Genomic DNA, 26,680 nt, shown 5'->3' on the forward strand with positions numbered 1-26,680 from the left:
AATTGAGAGAAATTTTATGGAAATGATAGCATGTATTAACAGATTAAATGAGAAAAATGAATAGATTAGATGTAAATGAACACCAGTTATGTATTATAAGTAGATTTGTATGATAAATCATACAAATCTACGTTTTTTTTAACGCAGGTTGTGGAGCTTAGTGCTTGAGGGGAGCTGCTGTACGAAAATCACAACAATGACCACTGACGGCGATACTAAGGTATAGGGAAATAAAAACTAATAAATAAATAAATCCCCCCCCCCCACAACTTAGATTTGGTTTCCTCACCAAGCTTAGCCGTCAGTCCCTTTCTTTCGTTAATACGGATATAGTGCCATAAAAAGTCGAAAAAGAAATATTTTTTTAATAAGATTTTTTGAAGATGAGGGAATGGGGGGGGGGGTTAAATGCAACTCGTCTACGACTATCTCAATACAAAGCACCAACCAGCACAGAATCCAAAAGGACGTTTACTGCCACTAATTAAATATGTACCAAAATTAGATCCAGTTTAAACGATAACACTATTGAGTTTCTTAAGAGCTCACTTTATTCGGACAGGTAGTGTGGATGCTTATTTTTTTGTTTTCAAAATAACTATGCTTATTAATTTTTGCTAGAATATTTATTATTGTAAAACGTGAATTCAAGTAATTACTTGTTTTTTTCCTTATTTTATTGCACCTAATTGTCATCAAAATTTATTGCGAAAAATGTTTTTCATAAATTAAAAATACCGAAATACCGGTATTAAGATTTTGACCGGTATTGTGAGCCCTACGGAGAATGCTATGTAAACAACATGCTGGTTGCACACTGGAGGAAACCAGTGTGCTAGTCAGATGAGTCCAAATATCTGGTGTAACACTCCGACAGATGCCTTCGTGTGTGGCGTAAGCAACGCGAGTCCATGAACCCATCGTGTATTGTGCCCACTATCCAGGCAGGCTGCGGTGGTTGCTTAATACGGGGCATGTTTTTCTGGCAAGAACTAGGAGTCCGTGGTGCATATGGACCATGTGCACCCTGCCATGCTGCATTCTTACCCGAACAGAAACCAGAAATCTGGTCTTCCAAGACGACAATGTGCCGCATCTTGGGCACGCACTATGCACGAATGATCCGTATAGAAATAATATACTACCCATCTTGATTGGCCACCAATTTCGGCTGACTTCAATCCAATTGAACACCTATGGATGTTTTGGAACGGAAAGTGAGGCGTATGGACACGCAACCATCATCTATTCCGACACTGTGGGAAATCTTTCAGGCAGCTTGGCTGCAGATCCTTACGGACGTCTTCAGACATCTAGTGGAGTAAATACCTAGGCAAATAGCGGCTCTTATCCATCCGAACAGTGGCCTAACAGAGTATTAGTAGGTAGTCATAATTCAGTGATCACTCAGTGTATATAAACTCTTGGTTTGGGATTGGTACCGTGACATTCGGAGATAATCCCGCTCTTCCTACACTATGGCAGCAGTATGGGGAAGGCTTTTTAGGCGCGGTAGCATGTACGTGTGAAGTCTCTGTTGTCTTCACTGTGTCCGTCCTCATGTAATAAACCGAGTGTTACAGTGAAAGTATAGGAATTTTCATAGGAAGTTTTATATTCGACTTTTTTTGCCGAGGCATTACAAATTTCATTAAAATCAGATCAATAGAAATTCGGCAATTATGATTTCTTTGTCCGTCCTTATGTAATAACTCGACCGCAGTGAATGGATTTTGTTGAATATTATAGTCTGCTCTTTTAGAATGATTTGTCAAGCTAACACAAATGTCGATAAAATCGGACCAAAACAAATCCGGAATTTTTTTTTTTTTCGTTCATATCACTTAGGTAATCCATATAGCTTATATTGTAGCTAAAGCACTGGATATTATATTTGTTGCCATGCGCTGATTGGAGGAATGAATGGACATTATGGGAGAAGTGCAGAAAAGAAGTGTTCCCAGTTCGCGCATAAGTTTTTTTTATTATAAATCGTGAATTATTACTATTTGCTAATGTGTTTGAAATGCAACCCACTGCATACATTAACTATATTGTTCTCTTTCAACATGATATTGGACCATATTATACTAACCAGCCTGTAGTGACTTGGTTTAAAGTCATTGATGAAAAGGACTTCTTTAGCTTGACCAGAGTTTTGACTTAAACCCTATTGAACTCCTTCGGGATTAAACTTTATGTAGTTTTATTAATTTAATGTAGCTGCCATCTACCCAGCAGCTACATTAAATAAAATAATCTTTAATGAGTCATCAATTTATATGAAAAATTAGTTTGAATAAATTATTTTTGAAAGTTGGAAAATACTGTATTTAGTGTTTTACATTACATCAAAAAGGGACTACCAGAAGTACTGAAGTCCATTCTTCGTCCAGCTACTACCATTAGGTTATCGGTTATTTTTATCGTCATATCTGTAATCCATCCATCCGTTATAGTATCCAAAAGAGATCAGCAAATTGGTCAGAAAACAAAGAGGTGTTGGGTTTACAGTAAAAGGTGAGAAATGTGCAAAAGACTAGAAAAAGGGTAAAAATCGTAAAGTACCTATGATGGCGTGATATATTGGCTTTTCAATAATTTATGATACAAAAGCACAATTGATGGTAAGTTTTCAGCGATGAAAAGAAGTCTTTTAAAATGAAGCCAAAGGAAATAAAGTACAATGTATACAATGGCGTTTTAAATTTCACATTATGGCATTTCATTGTATAGTGTAGACACCTGCCGGTTGTATGAGCATTATTCTTATAACGTATGCACCTATATACTAGTAATGTTCATTCAACCGGAAAATTCATGCATCCGGCATCCGCCCCCCCCCCAACCTTTCCATGGATGTCGAATAACTAGGCTTTTATCGTATTTATACATCTGGTCTTTCTGTTGACTTCTGAATACCTTTTTCGAAGATGCTTTGTGATTGAGAACTGTAACTGCACAGCTTCGATTATTTAGAACTTTTTAGACTCAGAGCTATTTTTAATGGCGCGAAAATATAAGTCCGGACTGTGGAAGAGGGGGAGCACGTTCCATTTAAGATACCTCAAAGTATTTGTTGTCACCAGTCCAACAGACCTTGGACTTTTGACAATATTATAGGCTGTCCTTCAGTATTTCCTAGTAGCAAACTACATTGATATTCTTCTGCTCAGAAAATCTCTTTGGAAATGATGCCTTCTGCATCCCACAAGCCCATTCAATGGCTTCGCTTGCCATAATTCTCGACTTTAATTGATGTCTTTGCAGCACGTATACATTTTTCATTGTAATAAACATTCATATCATATTGAGTTTTATATAAATTTTTCTCCCAGTTTCACGTTTTTCTCAAAAAAATTATAAATGCTCGCTGCTCAACAGAACCCTTTTAGAGACGATGCTGACTACTAATTAAATTAGTCTTGCCATTCCTCCTATAACTAATGCTTACTTCTCCATTCGACATTGTCACCATAGCTGTTTTGAAATCCTGTTTTCCAAGAAGTCGGTATTGAAAAACTTTTCAATCACATTCGACACACTGCTGCTGTGTCCTACACACAGTAGCAGTGTGTTGGGGTTCAGAATTCGAAAGCTTGAAGCAACTTATTGAACTTAAAGAAAAAGTTACTTTAGAAAGCTACAAATTGAACCGCGAGTAGATTTCATTTTCTATAATTCACTTTTTTGAAAAACAAATATGATTCGATTTTAGAAGAAAATGCAATTGAGTTATTCAACCCTACAGGAGAACAATCCACATTTAAGAATCTGTAGGTAGCTATTATAAATTTGTCTTGTGCGATGAAGGTTTTTTCAACAAGAAAATGAATTGGTGTGTATTACACTGGTGTAGTGTGCAAAATTTAAGGACCAGTCATGTTTTCACCTGTAGCTTCTCATAGTAGTGGCCTGGATATGGGAAAAGCATACCAAAGGAACTTCGTGAGATACAGAAATGATGAAGAAAACAACACCGACACAACAACGAAAATAAAACGTTACAGGGGGATTTTATTCAAAAATGGCAACATAGAACTGGCTGCCATGGTACAGATGAATCACTGCCAAAGATGGAAGAAAGGGAAGAGGTGGCCCTCAGTAAGAGATATGACCACCCCTAATGTAGATGCAGGCTTTGCACCGCCTGTCCATACTTAGAACAATGTTGTTGATAAGTTCTTGCGGTAACATCGTCCATTCCTCTGTCAGCGCCATCTTCAGATGGTGAACATTTTCTGGTGGGTGTGGACGTGCCGCTAGGCTTCTCCCCAGACCGTCCCATATGTGTTCGATGGAATTTAGATCGGTGGAACGGAGAGGCAAATCCATATGAACAATGTCCTCTCTTTCCAAGAGCATATCACAGCTGCAGTGAGACGGGATGTGGCGTTATCATCCGTAAACACGAACTCGGGGCCAATGGCACTTCGGAACAGACGCACATGGGGAAGAATTACCTCAGTACAGTAGCGTGCACTGGTTACAGTACCGTCTTCCGGTATCTGGAGTTGAGTACGTCCATCCAAGATAACGCCTCCCCCAGACGAGAACACCTCGACTGCCACATCGATCCCTTTCAGTGATGTTTCCGGGCTTATACCATGTGCCAACCTCTCGCCAGATTAGCTGATGTCCAGAATCGCTGCTGAGACTGAATCTACTTTCATCAGTAAAGAGTACCTTAAGTAAAGATTTTGTGGTTGTAACCTTTAAAAATAGTATTGGTCCTTAAGTTTTGCACACCAGTGTATCAGCAGTAAAACAATAGATAATGTCCAGTAAATGGAAACAGTCTCAACCAATGATGAAGAACCTTAAGGTACTCCAGAATTGATTGAGAAGTTTGAAGACAGAGGCATATGCTGTCATAAGTAATCATAAGTAAAAGTGAAGGTTAGTTGTACATTACTTATGAGGGATTCAGACCATCGGATAGAGCTTTCTTAAATAATAAGGTCCTTACTCCTAATTTGATTTGATTCCTATTTTTAAATAACAAGAGCAATTATTTTCAATTATTTGAATTTATCCAACCTTTTCCATTCGACCAGTTCAACAGTTTTCAAGGTTATTTTAATGGTTATTATTTCAAGGTTTTAAAGGTCGTTATTTCAAGGTTATTTTAAAGGTTGTTATTTCAAAGTTATTTTCAAGATTTTAAGATTTACATGCAACTGTTAATAAATTTCATACTGAAAAAAAACAAGAAACTCAACATAGATCCGTTGTTTGGATTTGGGGAGACATCAGCGCCTTAAACTACATTGTGCCATTGTGTATTTTATCTGTAATTCTTGAAAAACTTGGGAAAACCCTATTCTCTCTCTCTTCCTGAGATGGACTAACTACAGCCCTGATTGAAGAAACTTTTAGAAATGACTCCGGGCATCGACAGAACTCTAACCCAGATCTCTCCAAGCGAGTGACAGGTGGCGCAACCACTATACCGTCACGGAGGGCAAACATCAATTCCTTCGGTGACTACCACACTTACTCGGAAACTAAGGTCCAGTTATTTCGCTAACTAATCTGTTCTTATATTGTAAAGACATCGTTAATAATTTATATATTTTTACTATTTTTTTTCAAATTTCAGGTATAATTTGCTGTTTATTTTAGTATTAAGGTACTGCTTTAATGATAATGCGTTGATATGGTTAGTTTTATTTTACTTTTAGCGTTTAAAGTGATCCACGAAATGTCAAATAACTAATCGAGTTTTTGTAGACCCCTTTTGTGATGATTGAAAACTTCATGATGTGTTAATTATCAATATACGACAAAGTGAAATGAAATATCGGTTGTCCTGTGATGAAGTGACCCTAGAACGGCCTTGCACTGGTCATGACTTTTTTTTTTTTGTCTCCATAACCCGATTACCACACTACGGTCGATATTAAACTATTTTGCTTGCTGTGCTTGGGTTTGGCCTCCTTCCATTCTTCCTATTGGTTTCCACCTCAGAGAATCGTCTAAACGGTATTGCCTTGACATTTTCAATAAGACTTTTTTTGTGACAAAGTTGACAGTATGTGCTCCAAAGGTGAAATAAAGAGGATCAGCTTTAAAGAATTTTATGTTTGTCTGCTTGAAATAAGCTTAATGCGGTTCAATTCTTTATATTCGCCGTACTTGCTTCTGTACATAGCTTGATTTTTTTTTTATTTAAATTCATCCTGAAGTTGTTTATTGATTGATTAAAGTTTTGAAATCAGTATAAAGGTTAAATGTGTTAAACAATAAAATGTGAAACAGAAATAGAAAACCAAAGAGTCGAAATTTGAAATCACTCTATATACACGGATTGTTCTTATAACCAAATAAAAAGTACATTTTCTTTAAGGGAATGAATGCATCGGTAAATATTTTCCGTATAATATTGAATTTTATACTAGAAGTTTCGAATGATTCTCTCAAAAATGAAGAACGAAACTAGATCTACAAAATTGATATCACTTCCTTTTCGCTGTTTCATTGAACAATTTCGATTGACATTGCTATCCTGACTGTTTTAATGTATTCATCTGGGGAACATCGTGGTTTTTACTGTAATATGTAATCTTTCATTACTATAATCATTATTAATAATTGCATTATATGAAGTATTAAAAATTACAGTACGCTAGAAAGATACTTTTGTTTTCTCTGAAAATAAACTTCCTTGTTTAATTGCAGTTTGAAGTCTCTTTCATCCACAGAATGAAAGAGAAAATTTTTATGTTTAGTGTCAAAACAAATGAACTGATTGCCATTTTCCGATTATTATTGTACATCGGTTATTGATATGAGTAACTGCATGGGTATAAGTCCTTAAACCAAAACTGTCTCTAATAATTGAATTGCTGTGCTAGCTATTTCTGAAGATGGAAGTTTGGATCCCTTGTTAAAGCATTATAGAAATGGATGGTAGGCAGTATTCTATTACACTCACGCTAATGTTAAAATTCCCATTATGCGGTCAATACAGAATGGAAGTTTTTACTGTTATTGTCAATTTTAGACTGGCTACTGAACTCGAAATGTGTTTTCCAAGATATTTAAGGTACATAAAAAAGTAAGGCACTTTTTAAAGTTCATCAGTACTTGAGTTTTGCAATCTATTTTATTAAGTTATTTCTGTTTATTTCTTATAAATGCATCTGTACCGATCAGTGCTCAACATATTCTAAGCCACAACTGATTTGATCATAATTTAAACGAACGAGCTTATCTGTTGTATGAGAAAATGGTTCCACGTCTATGAACTTTGTACCTGAAATATGTCCTTTTCAAAATTGTTTTGGTTTTGCACACTAAATGCGGATAAAGATGTGAAAAGTTATGAAGGTAACTAATAATTTCTAACCTCTTGTACAATTTGGTGAGGTGCCTCATTTTGGAATTTTCAATATGGTTTTCGAGCTAAAATGTGCTGCTAGGTGTCCGTGACATCATGAAGTTTATGCCACAAAATTCAGTCCAGTGATCCCCCAGTAACACTTGTATCAGCATCCAATTTCACAGTTGTGAAATCTGGAACATGGGTCGAATAGAATGAGGTCAACTCATACTCATGACTGATCTTTTTATCATGGTGAATGACACCATACAGCGCAAAGTTTAACTATGAATGTTGAGTAAGGTAATCTCTCTCTCTTTAAACTCAATAACTATCTGAGGAATGATGTATTTTTCCCGTTTATGAGCTGAATCTGATACTAAGAACAGTAGATCCTTTCTAATGAGAATTTAAGCAAACTTGCGAAGGCAGCTCACCCACACTGTATGGTATACGTGGGCTGCATGTGGCATAGGCACAATAGCTCATTAGACAGCGTGCTTGGGTCTTACGTGCCATTCGTTTTATTTTCAAATTTCTTCTAATATATTTCCCAAATGTATCAGCTACACAGCATACCCAGCGTCTTAAACATTAATTAAAAGCACTGCAAGTTTTAAACCTGAAATTCATGCCACTGTCTTACATCAATGCCGTTTATTAGCTAACTCAATACAGTTCGTTTAAAGAGCCTTATTGAGGACCCTTCTCATTAAGCACAGTAATGAATTGTATTAGGTAGTTATAATTACATTTCCTTAACTAGGAAGTTTATAGACGGAAAAAGTTTATTGCAGAGCACTGCAGTTCAAATGATCAATATTCAGCCTATGTAGAAAGGAACGGCTTTAAAAGTGACATCAAAATGGAATTGGGACCATTTTTATTGCTATGCAATATGGTTAAGACCATTGCAAGTCGCAGAGTGATTACGATTACTCTCCTTTCGCTCAGTTTGTAAAAGAACTGAATTCAAATCTGTCAAGAATGGAGGAGGAATTTATGAGCATTCTGCACATCGCAATGAGTTAGTCGATCTCTGGCGATGGGTGTACGATTTTCTCCCTGAATTGCAGACTTTTCATCCAGAAAAAGAGGCAGTCCAACTATATAATAAACATAGTTTATAGAAAATACGACGACGTCGCATACCCTTAGTTTCTTTGGTGCAAAATAAAACAATATTATTCACTTCACAGATGTGATATGATGTAAATAACAGCACGTCACAGATGCATCCAATAATCACAGCTCCTACCAGCATATTCCTGAAAGTGTCTGGGCGCTGTTGCTTACTGCATTTCTTGTGCAATGTTCGCAATGTCCACAGCCAGAAGTGTTACGGATTTCAATGGAAAACATTACCAGTGAAATAGCACCATACAGCGACTCGTTATTTCGTGTCATTTCGTGGACATGTAGAAATCACTGTCCGCGATAGTTAACCATTATGAATGTTCCACTACCACTGTGGTGTAAATACCCGTAAAAAAGGGTTTCGTCGGTCCACAGATTATTTCAAGTAGAATTTTTTGAAATTCAAAACTAGAATTGTTTCAAATTCAAGTAGAAAGTGGAAAGCAAAAGACTGTGTCTGTATGGTGAAAAGATTACATGGTGTCAGCTGCTGAACTGCATATAAATTATCTACGGGAAGCAATGCAGTGCACTTCGAAGTAATTTATGAACTTTTCACAATGGAATGACAAGTTGTGAAAAGATGAGTTGTAAAACTGCTCGAAAATATCTGACGTATGTCAATCGCATGTTGAACTGCTGTTGAACATAACGGCGAACTCATCAACAGTATTCTCCTCATGCATCTGCCGTTTCTGACCAAGAATTACGGACAAAACACTTACTGCCTCAAACCTCTTCACCATGTTGCGAAAGTGGTCCTTTTCTCAATCCTTTCAGAAGGCGATATTCCTAAAGTGTAGCCAGAGAATTGCTGCTTTGTTAATAGAATTTCTCTAACAACGTATGAGTTCTCATTTTAAGTACCGTGTTGACTTGCTGTTCCTGCTTGGTGAGCACTCATCATTATGGTCCTTTCACGGACACATTAGAGCTACCCGATTTGCATATTAAATCTGTACAGTCCAAATTTAAATTATTTTTCTTAAATTAATTTGAGCTTTATATTCATTATAAACCGTTACTGATTTTATTACCATTTATACAATACTTAATTCATTTCAAATCAGTATTTCTTAGCCTGTGTCGAAAAAATTGCTGCATTTTTAATGAATAACTTTAAAATAATTAATGCTGCGTTACATTTCATAAAGGGAACTGACCTTCAGTGGGTTCTGAGAGTTAGATGTTCCTTTAAGCGCCGAAGCAATTAAGGCGTCAGTATGTTGTATCTGTAATTGCGTGTATTTTTTCAGTCGTTTTACTGGACGAAAAATCTTGAGTTTCCGTGAGAAGAAACCATGCAACCCTCGCTTAACACCGACTAAACCAGCCATATTTGAAAAAAGCCCATATAAATTCCTCGCGTCATTGATGGGATTCACACTTTGGCCTTTTTCACCTTGTGTGGGAGGACGGCGATTATATCTACTATGCTACCCGTGAGGATGTTGTAAAACTAAGATGGTACTGCATGAAAAAGGCTGAGAAGCACTGCTACAACAGAATGTTTAAAATAATCCTTTTGTAGAGTGTTTTCAATGCGCCAGCTGCAGACCAACGAAATACACAAAGACACCCACAAATGTCTAATCTTGGAGTAAACAGATCCAATTATCCTGACTGAAGCCGTTGGATGTGTCGATACATTTTTGATATTAGTTATTTGACCCTTGCATTGGTATACTGAGTACTGCACGTCAGCATTGTCCAAGTATAAAGCTACCACAGTATCAAAATTAAACCAGAGAATTTGCTTTATTAAGAACAACTCTTCTTAATTAGGAAGTGATAAACACACGATGAACTTACAATAATAAAGAAAACAAAAAAACGATGTTTAATGCATCCAGTCTTAAAATGTAAACAAATTATTTATTTTTTTCAAAAAAGTATACGACGTTACAAAAGATTCTCCTTTCAATTCTCAGTATTCTAGCAAAGATTATCATTTGATAAATTTTAACAAGTAATTAACAAAGTATCTCTTTCGTGACATCGTATACTTTTTAAAAAAGTATACGATGTCACAAAAAATTCTTTTCCAGGCCTTAGTAATTTAACAAACAGCGGAATCCTTCAATCAATATTATCATCAGCTTTGCTTCAGTGCTAGCATAACTAAAGCATTAACTCGCTATTAACACAATCACGTTCCAACTGAGAGAACAGGTAGTAGAATAGTTGTGTGGTGATATTTATTGGGGCACTCACATGACAATAAATATTTCTTTGCACCAAATGAAGCACAATTTTCTGTTTCTTTCTCACTATCTTCAACAGAAAAATCTCGCCAACACCTTTCATCAAGCTATGTTTCCTCCGATGTTCTTCCTCCAAAATCACCCCATGAACACGATACTTCTTCCAGTGCCCTTGCGAAATTGACGTAATCCCTTCATTTGTCAATTCTAAGTATTTCCATGGAAACGGCACCACTAATGTTAAAATTTCGGATAAATTGTTTTAACTCTACCCAAACGTATTCAATGGCACTGATATCGCAGTGATACGTGGGTAATTTCAAAACTAGAAAACTCTTCTCCAAAACCATTGTATCAAACGTATATTCCTTATTCGAAGGAGTACTTCCTGTAACTAAAAGCTAAACTTTTTTTTAATAATTCGATGTCGGATATATTGTTCCCGGAGAAGCAATCTATTATTTCCTGTTTTCTCTTTGGGGATTTTGGAGGTTTGGTTAGCTGAACAGATAAAATGCATTATTGATTGAAAATCCTGTTGCTACACTAGCGCTCTTTGTTGCTTGCTTGATTAATATAACCCTTTATCAGAATATTCAATAACGTTGAATATAATTTTCTTACCTTGGGTACGTAGATATTTCTTCCTCTTCTCTTTTATACAGACGCCGGTTCATCCATTTCTATATTTTCATAATGCCGATCGCTGGTGTATAACCACGTGCATAGAGTAACGCATAAAGACTGTGAGCTTAAATTTCGCGCTCTAATGTGGCTCCTCCTACTACACTACACAAATGGAATATTTCTGGCATGTTGATAGCAAGGAGCTATCTTAGGTGGGTGAACTACAGCAGTGTATCCAATTATTTCAGGGACCTTTGTTCTTAAGCTATTATGCTAAGTAGCTTATTAGGTCATGGAACGCTAACTTACTCTAAATAAAAATTAAATAAAGAGCTTACTTGGTGTATATGCGTAATAAGAGGTGTATTTCCAGAAGTCTATTAGTGACCTTTATTATTTTCTATGAGAAAAATTTATTGAGCGTAATTCTCATCGAAGTTTACGAGGCCCACGCAGATGGATAATACCCTCTTGATTAGTAATAGTATTCGCGATATAGTGCAAGGAAGCCACAGGCTTTTACTGGACTGGAAAAAAAACACCAAGTAGATAAAATACAAATTATATGCCTTTCTTCTCGTGCAGGTAACTATCTAGTTGACCTTTGAATTTATTCAAACTGTTAGCCTCCTACAATCCAATTCCAAAACTTCCTGCAATCTAATCTCGACCTGAACTCCTGTAATTTGAATTTATGGCTCTTAGTTCTAGAATTCTTTAGAACAGTGAGAATTCGACCTTCATTCAGTTTCCTAACCTCTCTCAGAGCCTTATAAGCCGCAATCTGGTCACCTCTGAGGTGCCTGATTGACAAGCTCTGTAGCTCACATAATTGGAGTCGTTCCTCATACGGTCGTCCTTCTGCCGATCTCACTATTCTAGTTGCTCGTCTCTGGACCCTTTCAAGGAGCTCAGTGTCTTTTTTCAGATGAGGTCTCCATACTTGAAGGCAGTATTCCAAACGTGGTATTACAGTTGCCCGATAGAGTGGGATTATGACGTTCCTATTTCTACAGGATAACGTTCGATAAATCATCGATACGACACCATGGACTTTCCTGGCTGCCTAATCACACTGTTCAGAAAACTTCATATCTGCTTGTATTATTACTCCCAGATCCCTTTCTTCCCCTACCGTTTTTAATTCAACTCGACCAAGTGTATAATTTATTTTGTGGTTGCTCTTCCTGAAATGTAAAACGTTATATTTTTTCTGCATTAAAACTTGGCTGTCACTTTATTCTGAATATTCCTGAAGCCTGTCCAAGTCATCCTGAAGAGGCGCTAATTATTAATGGTTATTATTTATTTATTAATGAGTTTATTAATGATCAGTGCTTGGCACTGATCATTAATAAACTCTGTCCATCTTTAAGCCGTCTGCAAATTGACATCACGCCTTCTGCTCCTTCTTCTATGTCATTTATGAAAATGATAAACAACAGTAGTCCAAGAACCGATCCTTGAGGGACCCCACTTCTGACGTTACACAAATCTGAAGAATATCATTAATCACATTCCTAGCAATCCATCTTAGAATTTTACCAATAATGTCCTCGTGAGTAGCACAGTTGGTAGGATCGCCATCCTCCCCACACTGGGTGGAAAAGACTTAAGTTTGATTCCCATCGATGACGGTAGGAATTTTTATGGGTTATTTTCACAACGTGGCTGAGTTAGTCGGTCTTAGACGAAGTAACATGGTTTTTTTCTTCCGGAAACTCGGGTTTTTCTTCCAGCAAACAGAAAATCGACCTTAGAACAGACGCAATTTACAGACAATATACACAGAGCAATATGGCCTTAGTCGCCGATGCTCCTAAAAACCCAATAACCATTACTTTCTTTCTTTCTGTTTTTCTCTCTCGCTACTGTAATCCCATAAATTCCCCAGCATACACTAGTAATAATACGAACTTCTCAACCTTTAGGTACGTGAGGCAAACTGCATATATGTTACTTGAAAGATTCCTTGAATTATGGTTCCCACGCGCTTTAATAACTGTGATTCAAGCCCATATTGACTACTAAATACGGTGATCTTGTGAACTCCTTTAACTTTTCTGTGGTCGCTCCGGAGTATAAATAGAAAAGTTATTTTATTTATTTAAATGATATCTGTTTAGAAAAAAAGGAATATTTAATAACGACTATAATCCACGGGACTTATTAACACCAGTGACTCACTGGAGGAACTTTTCTTTCGATCCAGATCTCAGCTGTGAAACAGAAGTGGCTGGTTTATCGCATTGCTCTGTACTGACTCGCTTTGAGGTATGGAACGTTTTTTCATGCTGATACAAATCCGAAGCAATGCCGGATATCATGGTTTCATTGAAAAAACCAACAGAATAAGTCCAAACCACGTAAATCCCATACCACCACATAAACAGCCGACAATTTCATTGCTGGTGCAATACAGTCCTGGGGACAATGTTCTTTGGACATGCGTCATATCCAGTTGCTTCCACTTGATATCCACACTTCACAGCGTGAATATCCAGTTGCATCCATTTGATATCCACACTTCACAGCGTGATTCATCACTCGACATCATGTTTTGCCACCGCTATAAGGTCCAATGTTTCTGTTCTCTACACCAGTATAGATGGAAATGCATACTGTTGAGAGACAGCTTCAGCTTAAGAACAGCTGTGCGACCACGGTTACCTATGTTTCGGACGCTTGCTGGTCTTAAACTTATCCCAGTTCTCTTAACTACCTCTCCATTCATCTAGTTTTTGGCGCCTTTGCGATTATCACTCATTATCCGTTTCAACTGTCAACATGCTCTGGAAGTTATTAATGGTCGTCTACATCGAGAAGAATGATAAGGTTAGCTTCTGTCTTCCGATGTTTGCAACAGTTTATCTAAGGGTGTCCCATCTTCGCTAACTGGTGATTAGTTGTGCCTACTATGCGACAACTTACTTACTACGCATCCCTCGTGAATGGGTTTGGATCCGTTTCTCATCCTATTCTGTTTATTCTACCTCTTATTGAGTGTGCATGCCTTTTATATCCTACATTTATCTGGTACTGCAATCTACCTCTCATGAACCAACCATTACTTTCGAGGGATTGGGTATCCCTTTTCAGAGGATCATTATCATCGTCGTCATCATCATTATCAGCCATTTTCAATCCATTGCAGGATTAACTGAAGTCCTCTCTAGCAACTTTCAAGTTCATTCTGTTTTGTGCAATGGCCATCCATTTACTACGCACAAACTCTTGAATCTCATCTGTCCATCTCCGTTGTTTTCTTCTAGTTCCTCTTGGGTACCATTCTGTTATTTTCATAGTCCATTTGTCGTCAAATCTTCGAGCTATATGTCCTGCCCAAATCCATTTAAGTTCTTTAGTTTTGATAAGAATGTCCTTTACTTGTGTTTGCTGCCTAATCCATGTGTTTATCTTCTTATCCAAAAATCTGAGGATAGTGTATGTACAATATTTACAAGCCTTATGATACGTGCTTTTTAATTTCTTTCAGAACAAATTATTTATATAAATTTCCTTCAGGGTATAATATTAACACTAGATCAGCTGATTATCAATTTCTTGCTAAAATAAACTTTCCATCGTGATTGTTGAAGGTGCATATGGTTATGTCATGGCAGTTTATTGCGCTCTGCGAAAAAAATTGAATTTCCAAGACAGTGAGTTTAAATTTCGCGCTATAATGAAACTCCTCCTACTACACAAATGGAACAGTCCTAGTCTTTGACGTTGAGGATCTCTCTCTCTCTCTCTATCCAAAACTGACATGATTTAAGTTATGTGGCTACTGCTTATTTCATGCTCATTGCTCTGTTGGTTTCTCCTGATGGATTTCGCTGAACCACTCCCATTAACTTTAAAATATTTTGGACGTATTTTCCACATGCGTCATGAACTTCGAGAATAATTCCTATATACTCGTACAGTCTTTCTATTTAGTTTTTTTTTCGCATTTTCATACTTTGAGATTACTTGTTTTTTTTTTTTACTTTAAACTCCCACAATTTGATAGTAGACTTTACTGAAACACATTAACTACTGATAATTTCCCACCTCTGGATCAAAGGACCCTTAAGAAAGTTTGGATATTTCTTATTTGGATATACCGTGGTTGAATTTTTATGATGCTGTTTCTGTCTTTATATGTTCTGCTGCATTATAACGTTGTTCAATGAAGAGCATTCAAAGAAAGACAAAGAGAGAGAAAAACATCAAAACTTGACACAGTCGTAAGCATGCCCAAGGCAAACCGCGGAATAATTTTTATGAGAAATATCGACCCGTTTCCAGCATTTGGGAAAGTTCAAAGAGCACTCATGAAAGTTGCTGGCCTGGATATTTTAAGACAGCTATTTGTTTCCAAAGACTTCTTTGAACATTGTATAATATCCACCTAATTACTGTATAAAATTATTGGAATACAACATTACCACTTAAGAAAAAATTGACCCTTAAAATCGACAGAAAATATGTCCCAGCATGCCTACATTTGAGATACTAAAAGATGTTTATGTGGTATTCACGAAAACAAAAATAAATAAAAATGAATGAATCCCTTTTGCAATATCCATATACGCGTATTCCTCGATCCTCTAATGTTATATCATCCGGTATTATCAATTTAAGAGACCAGTAAAGATCAGTTTTCTCTTAATCACAGTACCCAACCATCCCTTATTCTGGCTAGTATATGGCGTACTAAATGAGCTCGTGCTGTTTACGATCACGCGTGGACCAACTCCAGTGATCAACAACTATCAAATTAACTACCCTTTGACCCACAGCACGCAGTCAAACTGGACGATACCTCCCTGCCTCGTGGGAAGGAGGGGCGAGCTACTGACACTAACCCACCCACTCATCAGAGTAATTGAGGTGCCTGGTCTCCTTTTCCTCGTGGATCTCCCTCTCTCTCTTGTTCGCGCGCGCGAGCAGAATTCCCGACCTAATGTGCACCTACATTACCTGGGCTGTGCAGGCCGCCATCCCTACTACGTCTAGTACCAGAGTGATATACGTTGGTTGTTATGGCAACAGTCAACATGGCTGGTCCCGGGCAACTGGTCTGGCAGTCAACATTATTTGGTCTGTTTCCAGTGTCTTCAAACTTGATTTCCTGGAACAGTTCGCAGACAGTCCCATCCAAATCTCTTTAATAAGTAAAGGTGGGAGTTGTTTTCCCTGCTGGCTTCCTATTAATGTTGAATATATCGTTATCATGCGACTTTTATGGTTCCATACCTGAAACAGAATTAACAAAGAAAAACTTTTTATGTGGCCTGTTTATGGGCACCATGTTAAATATCTACTCATGCGTAATACTTGGAGTGAATAAAGATTAAACTTGTAAAATCAATATTAACAGATTTCTGGCAAATGATAGTATCTGTTAATTTTCGATTATCATTGTCCATGGGTTCACAATTACAATGACAAGTAGATGCGATAAACGATGCGGGACTTTATAGAATTAGATGGAGGACAACATTCTAGAAGTAATCATGCCTTGGAGCCCAGTGGGATGTCCTAGATTTGGATAATTCTAAGTGAAATTTTTTTTTGTAAAGAGATGCCGAGATTTTGCCATAGCACCATTCCTCTTTCTGTAAAGATGTACCACATTTATTATTTATTTATTTATTTTTATTATTTTTTTGAAGTACTCAAGAAGTTGGATTTTGGTGTGTGACTAGTACATTATCAAGTTTCTCGAGCAAAAAACGCGAGATGGATAATTATTCGATAATTAAAACGAACTCAAAAATATTTTAATATTTAGATTTAAACTGATACAAAGTTACAGAAAAAAAACAGGAAGAAACCTCATTTTCTAAATTTTCTATCCTGGACGACCACATCAGGGCAGAGGAGTTCACAAGAACATCAGCTTATTTAATAGTCACATAAAGTTGAACTACAGTCACTCAAATGCGTGTATTGTTGTACCTTCGCACTTGACTACTTGGTTAGACAGCAAATACTGATTTAATTATAGCAATTAACTGTCTAATTACGTAGCTATGCAAGCTGATTTTCTTTCACAGTCATTTGTCATTTTTAACCTCCTCAGATGCCTTCACGGATACCACAGTGGCTGTAATCATTTTCTTTCCCCACACTTGGTGGAAAAAGGTCCGGGTTCAAATCCCGTCAATGGGATTTTTTTCCTGTTGAATTAGCTTATCTCAGGCAAGAACAGCAAGGTTTTTTCTCCCAGGGATCTCAGATTTTGCCTCCTGGAAAACAAGCAAATCGAGCAGAGAAAACACTCAATTAATGGACATAATACACGTGGGTGGATGAGTTGTTCTAGGGTAACTCTTATATGACTGTTTCTTCGATCTCCCCACATACAATTTATTTGTTTATTCAATACAAATCGCACAATTTGTCCTTTTGCAGTTTATGTTCACCATAACTGTGCGCAAGCTGAAACAAGATCGTGCGTGTGACCTTTTACAAGAGGTAGGCCAGAATAAATTAATTAATTATCTCAACGTGTTGCGCACGTGCAGATAATTAAATGGTTTATTCTGGTCAAAGTTTTGAACAAATTATAGGATATGGTTTCGCAATGCAAATGATCTTCAACCTACCTAAACAAACAAGTGGAATAGATGATGTTATTTGCTATTGCTCGCAATAGACGTATGTTTTGAATAATTTTCTGCATAGATAATAACAGTGTTCTTTTAAGTAGAGAACTTTTTGTTCTAATTCCAGTTGAGTCACTGAAATTTGATTTAGGGGACCAGATGAGGGTTGAAAAGCGCTATGTGTTGAAGACCACCAACATCTTTTAAAGTTAAGTATTAAGAATCATTGGGCACCCTCATAAAATCATCTGAATATTAAATCGAGATCTTTTCATGTATTATTTTATTGGTTTATTTGGCTAATCGATACTCCATAACACTCTTAAACTTAAACACTCTTGATGCTTTGTAATTCTTAAATATCTTTTCCACCACTAGGTGTCTCTTCAATGTTAAATGAAATCTTTTCATTTAGAATTTTCTGAAATTTTGCGATGGTCGTTTTATATGTCAAGTAATTTTAAAATTGTGGAGTTTTGAGCCCGGTATCAGAGAAAGTCGCTTTTATTATCTACTAGATAGAAATATATATAGTTTTTGCTAGCTTTTTATTGAGATTTTCCTCAACTGTATTTAAATTTAAATATGGTTTCGTAACTTTATATCTGCTGAATATTTTACACTTTTGCCTCCTGCTGAGGAACTGTTATCTCTCTCTCCGCCTTGGAGATCTTGTGCATGATGATATTCCCATCTCTCTCTTAACTATGCAAGTAGACCAACTGGAAATCAAATAATGAAATAGCAAACATCTCGAACCGAAGAGAGAAGTTTAAATTAAGCATGGAAGCAGATTGTAAAGGTTCTCATTTTTCAGTCTCAGAATGTGCAAAAATTCACATCAGTTGCTCTGTTCATCAGTGGCCATGTCCAAAATGCATTGAATACTTATCCTTTAAGTGAAAGAGATTTGTATGCAGAAAGAGGGATGAGGTCCGGTACAAAGTAACTGGCGTACGAAAATGGTCGCAATTCTGGAATCTAAGTAAGGCGGGACAGCGCAAATGAAGTCTCCTCTCTTATTGGAATGGGTGAGTCATCTACCCCTAAGGCAGGAGAGGATATTACCTTCAGCCCAGGGGCTAGGGGGAAACCGGAGCGTAGGGGGAAAGCGTTAGGAGCATGCTACGAACTTCAATACTCTACACACACACATACACACGCACGCACAAGCACAGACTAGTACAGGCGAAGAACTACCAGAGCTCCCAGACGATCGATCGAATTCCTCCAGGCCGAAATGGGAAACCGTCCTCTGTCCCCCTTGTAAGGGATGGCTGTCAGCTTGGATACGTGACGTCATATATCCGTAGCTCTCCGGGAAGCTTTTGTTGGAACCAACTAAAGTGTCTAGGGGGTTACTAGGAGAAACCTATGAGTAACCAGAGCATTTCCCAGCTGCAAGAGAAACTCGAAAGGTTAGAATAAATATCTACGGTGCAAGTGGCTGGTTAAGCACGTTTAGTTATATTTAGAACAAGTACAAGCGTTGCGTGGTAGTGGTCGTAGAGGTTATATTTTTGGGACTGGGAAATTGTGGTCGCACTTATGGCGCAACTTGATGTTTTACCCTTTCGGCGTCGATGTAGCATCCTTTTGATTTCGTTCGCGGATGAATACAAAAGGAAGCTATGGTAGTTTGACCTTGCCCTTGGACTCGCGTCAATCTCTGACATCATCCCGTGCATGAACTTGCAATTTGAATAGCTTTTTTTTTTTAAATAAACGTCGTTATGTTAGTTCTTATGCCATGATGCAGGCTATGTAAGTTCATCGAAGCTGTGGGATTTAGAGAAGTGTTCAAAGGACTGATGGTAGTCGATTTTCATCATTATAATGCCAAAATAAAGAAAAATAGCAACCTGCTAGCTGCTGAAAATTAATGAATAGCTCCTTTATACTTACTATTTTAATTGCCAAAGAGTGTGTAAAATTACTGTATATTGTAAAAGAGGTCCCAAAAGTGAAAAAAACTAGGAAAAAACTGTTTGTTTTACAATTTTAATTTATTTCTATTCAAATTACATCTTCAGAGAATATCTTTCTTTAATAGATCAGACAAATGGGTAAATGTAATTTACTTTAGCTTTAGGAGTACCGGCCTTTTTTCCCATTTTTAAAGTTCATAAATGCGAATTCTGTACTTTGTTATAAGGTAATATTAACTCTTGCTTTAGATTCTGAAACTTAATCTCCCGCACCCCTGAAGAATATGTCACTTTATTATACAAGTATAGAGAAAGCATACACTTTGTTTCAAAATAATATGCCACACTCTAAAATTATAGATTGATTTATCTGAATTTTCGTGTACAAATAGATAAAGGCGAGGAATGATGAAATAAGAGTAAAACAAAAGATCCTTATTAGTGCTAAAACCAGTAAAAACCAGTAAAAAGCAAAACTAAGTATCACTCTCCCTCTCCCCTATGCACCCTGTTATGCGTTTCTGGCATTGAGCCAAATACTGTATGAACTCATTGTGCCTGGGCTAACCATTCATTTAAAACTGCTATGGATTCGGTTTGTTGAATCATGGATCTTAGTTACATCATTCCCAACTACAATAAACAGGAGACAAATCAAGGGACCTAGCAGTCCAGGAAAGTATGTAAGCATTGCAAAAAACTGCCTGACATCTTTAACCTATAGTATCTAGCGTTATGCTGTTGAAATAAGGGGTTACATAACTGTTGTATAAATGGTAAAAGTCCATGTTTAAGTATGAAGTAATTTTGGCCTAAAGATGGCGCCTTCATATGCCTTTGTTGAATAAAGCAGAACATCTCTCTTTTACTAGTACATCACTTAACAAGAACTCCTCTGTCATCAAACAAAACTTTGATTCATCGCTAAAAGCAATCATCCACTATCTTTCATTCCATCTGACTCTTATCTCTGCATCTCTGAAGTCGTACTCTCTGAGTTGTAGAGAGGAGCTGGAATCCTATCTCAGCCAGTCGTCCACTAATGATGCTTCTTGATACTGGATATCGAAGGATGAATGAACATAATCACTGTTCCTGCTCTGAGAGGAAAATATATGTTGCAACGTGTCGGCAAATTATCCGGTCCTGAAGTTGTAATATTTGCCGGGTTCCCCAGAATCTGAACGATTTATTGTTGCGTTCTACTGGCCACTGGTGCAGAACACAGCAACTGGGTGTGGTCTGCACCAGTGGATCAGCTAGGATCTTGCCCAGCACGAACATTTTTCCGGGTTGACCATCTACCCGGAAAACTGTTCGTGTTGGACGAGAAAATATAGGATATGTGTTGCTCGTATATGTAGTCTGTGCATCAAAAGCCTTTCTAACAAATTCAACTCACGAATATTTTCTCTTTTACTAGTAGTACGCAAAATGGCCATTACGATGGCTGTGCCCTACTACCTAGCAGATAGCGCAGTGGTTATAATCACAATCCTCCCACACTGTGAAAAGGTCTGAATGCGAACACAGTTGATGATGTGATGGTTTTCACAAAATGGCCGAGTTATTCGGTCTCAGGAAAGGGACGAATGTTTTTTTTTCTTCCTAAAATTTGTGTTTTTCGTCCAGGAAACGAGACATTGACTGAAGAATGCATGCAGTTTACAGACACAATATGCTGATGCCTGATAACCTTGGTTGCTTTGGCGCTTAATACACACCTAACCTGTATCCTGCTTGTTTACATATCTGGCTGATTATTTTGCTAGATATTGATTCACTGAAACAATATTTTAAATGAATTTATTCTGCGTTAAGTAAAGTTCACCTGTTTATTTCGTACTGCACTTCCACTTTAAACTGGAGAGCCTTCCTCGAATTTACCTCGAATTTGCATTGTATGGGAGTAGTTTAACCTTTTTGGCGAATTTTGATAATAAGTTAGTTAACGCAGTGCGCAACATTTCAAGCGGGTTCGTTTTTTTTTTTTTTTAATTGATTGATTCTTTTCCTTTTTCTGTGATGAATAGTAATGAATAGTAAATATAGTTATCTCCTTATTAATTAATTACTAAGATTATAACTTATAGAGTACTGAACGAAAACTCGATAGTTTTACGTTCAGTTTTCTATTTGTCTGATTTTAATAAAATATGGAATGCCTCAACAAATATTTTTAAAAGACCCAAATATAAAATTTTATGAAAATCCGTCCGCTGGGAATCGAGTTGTTACATCCGGATGGATGGATGGACAGATATGGTGAAGACAATAGACCTAAGACAGTGGAAAATAAAGAAATCCTTTGAAATACTGTCATATTTCTCGGATCAGACTTGACCATCTTATATGAAGACTATACAATGTGCTGCCACTTTATTAGGCACACCTACCTAGTAGCGTGTTGAGCCTCCTTTAGCCATCAAACAGCCTGAATTCGTCTAGGCATGGACTGAACAAGATTCTGAAAACGTTGTGCAGGAATAGAGTACCATGCAGACATGAGTGTGTCACGCAGTTCCTTGAGATTCGACGGAGGTATAAGCTTGCAGCGAACAGCCCTTTCCAGCTCATCCCAAAGATATTCAATAGGATTGAGATCCGGAGAACTGAGCAGGCCACTGCAACAAAGAAAAGTCATTGTCATGTTCCTGGAACCATTCCATAGTGATTCGGACTTGTGCACCGGCGCATTATCTTGCTGGAAGCAACCATCTGACTGAGGATAAACTGTCAACATGAACGGATGCACTTGGTCAGCAACGATGTTTAGGTACGATGTGGCATTCAGACGTGAATCTATGGGTATCAATGGACCCAACGTGTGCCAATAAAACATTCCCCACACCATAACACTGCCCCCACCACCTTGCACAGTAGTCATCAGACATGACGGGTCCATGGATTCATGTTGTTTTCGCCAAATTCTGAGCCTTCCATTAACATGATGCACCAGAAACTTCGACTCGTCAGACCAAGCAACTGTTTTCCAATCCTCGATATTCCAGTGCTGGCGTTGCTGTGCCCACGGGAGGCGTGCTCTCTTGTTCTTCATTGATAACAAAGGTACGCGATGTGGCCGTTGGCTGTTGTAGCCCATTCGCGACAAAGTGCGACTAGTGGTCCGTTGCGATTGTTCTGCGCAACAAAGTTGTATTCTGACGTGATGTGCGACACTGTGGCCCGTCTGTTTGCTTGCACAATTCTAGCCATTATGCAAATCAATGGGCACAGGTCATGTACTGTGGCAGACGAAATCCGCCTTGCTGCAGAGAGCCACTCTGTCGACATCATCTTGATTCAGGGGCCGTTTTTCACTAGGACCCATTCTCTTCTCTCTCTCTGCAAAAATCACTGGGTATTCCATTCATACCCGCATTATTCAACCTGCCCAGGCAGATCCCAAAATATGCATTGTGGTGCTTGCCAGAGATCTGGATGTCTTGGTCATTCAGGGACTCTGCAACGAGTTTGCAACGTCCATCCAAGTCACATACTCTGAAAAGTCTTTCTATCTGATGTCACTCTACTGTCCCCCATCAGCAGATTTCAATGATTCCCTTAACTCCTTGGAGTACGCCCTGGACTTCATCGGCCCAGAATCACTCCTCATAGCCACTGATGCCAACGAAATCGCGCCATTCTGGTTCAGTTCGACTACCGACACCCGGGGAATGCTGGTTGAGGACTTCATCATCAGCAGGAACCTAACGATCCACAATCAACCTAGTCAGAATACAACTTACAGCAGCTTCATTGGAGAGTCAGACATTGATCTCACCATTTCCACAACAGACATTGATCTCACCATTTCCACAACAGACATTGATCTCACCATTTCCACAAGGAAACTTAGCCCTCTAGTCTCCAATTGGGAAGTCATTCCCAAATGGACAATTAGCGATCACAGAGTTATCTGGTTCTCCGTAACATTAACTACAACCATAAACACCAGTAAAACTAGGATTCCGGACTTTGTCAGTTTTCCATCAGAAATGTTGAGAGGGAAGCTTTCGAAAGAACTATTGTCTGATTTCCCTCTCACAGATCCAACCCAATAAGCGTCTGCACTGCTGATGAATTACTTACCACCCTGCAGCAAGCTGTTCTGAAGGCCTCTTATAAATCCGCCAAGCAGAAAAAGTCTTCCGTCCCACTGTATGTCCTTGGTAGACTCGGGAACTCACCTTTCTTAGATAGTCCGTCCACCGAGCTCGCCGATTTTACCAGCGACATCGTGACTGGCCATCCCCAGAAGTAGCACGACTATACAGCGACTACATCGCTAAGAAAAACGAATACACAAAGGCTATTGCAGCGAGGAAGAAGGCAACATGGTCTGACTTTGTCAGAGAATCTGGTATGACGAATCCGTGGTGGCTAGTCTACAAGATCATGCGAGACAAAACCTACACCCTGGACATCTTCAGAACAGTGATTGCAGACTCCCAGGAGATTTCCAACTGGCAGGACTCAGCATCGTTGATAAGCTTATTTCCACCATACGACACTGCTCAGGACTTGTCTGAACATACTGCTATTCGTACAGCAAACAACAGTTATGAATCAGATGAAACCACAGAACCTTTCACCTTGGAAGAATTAACAGCAGTTCTCCAAAATATTAACATCCAAAAATGTCCAGGATTAGATCTTATCGAATTTCATCCTCCGTCTCCACAAGCTTCGGCCAGAGTATATACTCTTATTGTACAACAAATGTCTTCAGGAGGGATGTTATCCTGTGGACTGGAAGATCTTGCTACTGAGACTCGTTAAAAAGCTGCACAAGAACCCTACTGACCCTCGCTCTCACCGTCTAATTGCGCTACTTGCAAACTTTGACAAAATACTGGAGCGGCTAATGGCACTTAGGACCACAGTTCTCTTTCAAGCGTGGAATCTGCTCTTCACCTGCCAGTATGGATTCACTCCAGGACGATCCTGTGAGAAGGCTCTCTTCGATCTAGGTCTGCACATAGAAAACTCTGAAGCAAAATTTGAACTTGCCATCTTCATTGATTTCTAGGGCGCGTTTGACATTGTCTGGTGGGACAGTGCTTGGCACGCCTCTGGACAGCCTCCTGTTCCAGCCATCTCTATAAACTTTTCCAAAGTTACTTTTAAGATAGAACAGTAATTGTAAAGTCAAAATACCATCATGTCTCCAGGCTAATCACCCGGGGGTGCCTTCAGGGCTCAGTCCTAGTTCCTCTCGTGTGGAACATGATCCTACAAGGCTGGCTTTCCCCCTCCTTTGCCAATACCAAGATTGTTGCTTTTGCGGACGATCTCACGATCTGAAAGCCGAGAAAACGCTAATCGGGTCCTTCGAATTCTGTGTTTATAAAATAGCAAACGAAAACGGACCAGAGAATACATGCAATTTACGGATATAACATACCACGTATGTATGAGATTCGGCTCTGATCACCCTAAAATATAAAATGTTTGTTTGTTTGATGTGCTAGGCAGCGTAAACAACTTCCGGCATTCGTTAGTGTGATGCGGGACTTGTGAGCAGCAGCCCCACCATGAACCCATGCCACAGCGCTCCCAATGGACGGTGGTCGCACTTAACACTCGTGTCGAGATCTGGTGTTCCAGAGTAACGTTTTCCATGAACCGCTCTAGTTTTCGTTTCGTCACTTTCTTCGAGAAAACTGGCGATTCTTATCCGTCAGTTTTTGTGACTGTTTGTGTACACTTATTGTAAATAAATTGTAGATAAGCATAGATGTCATCCTTTATGGTATTGGTCAATTTCCCTTAAGTTGGATTCACTTTAAATTGAATCATGGCCTCTTTGCTTCCAGACTGTGTAGGGGGCAAAACGTGATGGTTAAAAAAACAATAATTATAATACTATGTAAAAAATGAATCTGCAAAGATGCCATCTGTTTTTCTCTAGTATCAGTATTTTGGAGGTACTTGAAGATTTTATGTTTTTGAAATGTATTGTCTGTATTAGAAAAGCCTATTTTTGAATGCCTATGAGTATCAAGACAAGTTGTGACCATTTTCACTGTGGTAAATGCAAGTCAACATCAGAAGGATGATTTTCATGGTTAAGTGTATGTCTTTTGCTATACCTCGAATATGGAAAGAGCCCACAAACCATCGTAACAACTGCTACTATTTTATGGCGAATATATCGAAGTTTAAAAAGACTGCGGATTGAAAAGCTGTGCAGCGTATTCTAACATACCATCCTCTGACTCCACACAATGAATGCTTGTTAATTCCCAATCCACCTTCCAAAAACGAGTCTTCGTAATTGAATGATGAATTTGGTGAAGTATAGTTGGGTTATACTTGAAAAATCTGTTTAAGTAAAGTGCCACATTTCCCTAATCAGCTAGAATTTGATGACTTAGTGAGGGACTTAGGTCTAACCAAATAAAATGCTGAGCTCCTAACATCTCGTTTAAAAGAGTGGATTCCAGCTGCAGGACCTCCGCATGCAAAAAACAAGTCACTTATGCTCATTTGCATACTCACTTATACATTCATATAGAGTAATATCTTATAGTTTTAGCTGCTAAAGCATTTAATACACAACAAGACCATTTATGCTATAACTTGTATTTCTCCACACGCGATCACTGCAGATGGTTTTAGGACTTCTTCCCTTCACTACATTCCGCACGCGCGAGTAGCACAGTGATTATAATCACCGTCCTCCTCACACTTGGTGGAAAAGGCCCATGTTCGAATCTCGCCAATAACGTAAGGAAGGGCCTGCCTTTCACTCCGTTTCTAAGTTAGTCGGTCTCAAACAAGGACAGTAAAGTTTTTTCTCCCGGTAACTCGGGTTTTTCTTCTAGGCAAATCGACCAGAGAACACATGCAATTTAT

The 26,680-nt window shown here is 38.2% G+C and overlaps 1 protein-coding gene across 1 annotated transcript in view; it reads left to right on the plus strand.

The window, feature by feature from the left end:
* Positions 1 to 26,680, plus strand: part of LOC150085441 (nucleolar protein 4-like) — a 152,996-nt gene that overhangs the window by 22,205 nt on the left and 104,111 nt on the right. The gene's annotated exons all lie outside the window — the stretch shown is intronic.

The sequence above is a fragment of the Mastigoproctus giganteus genome, chromosome 5 (genome assembly GCF_048544385.1).
Source record: "Mastigoproctus giganteus isolate SK-2022 chromosome 5, ASM4854438v1, whole genome shotgun sequence".
NCBI lineage: Eukaryota > Metazoa > Arthropoda > Arachnida > Uropygi > Thelyphonidae > Mastigoproctus > Mastigoproctus giganteus.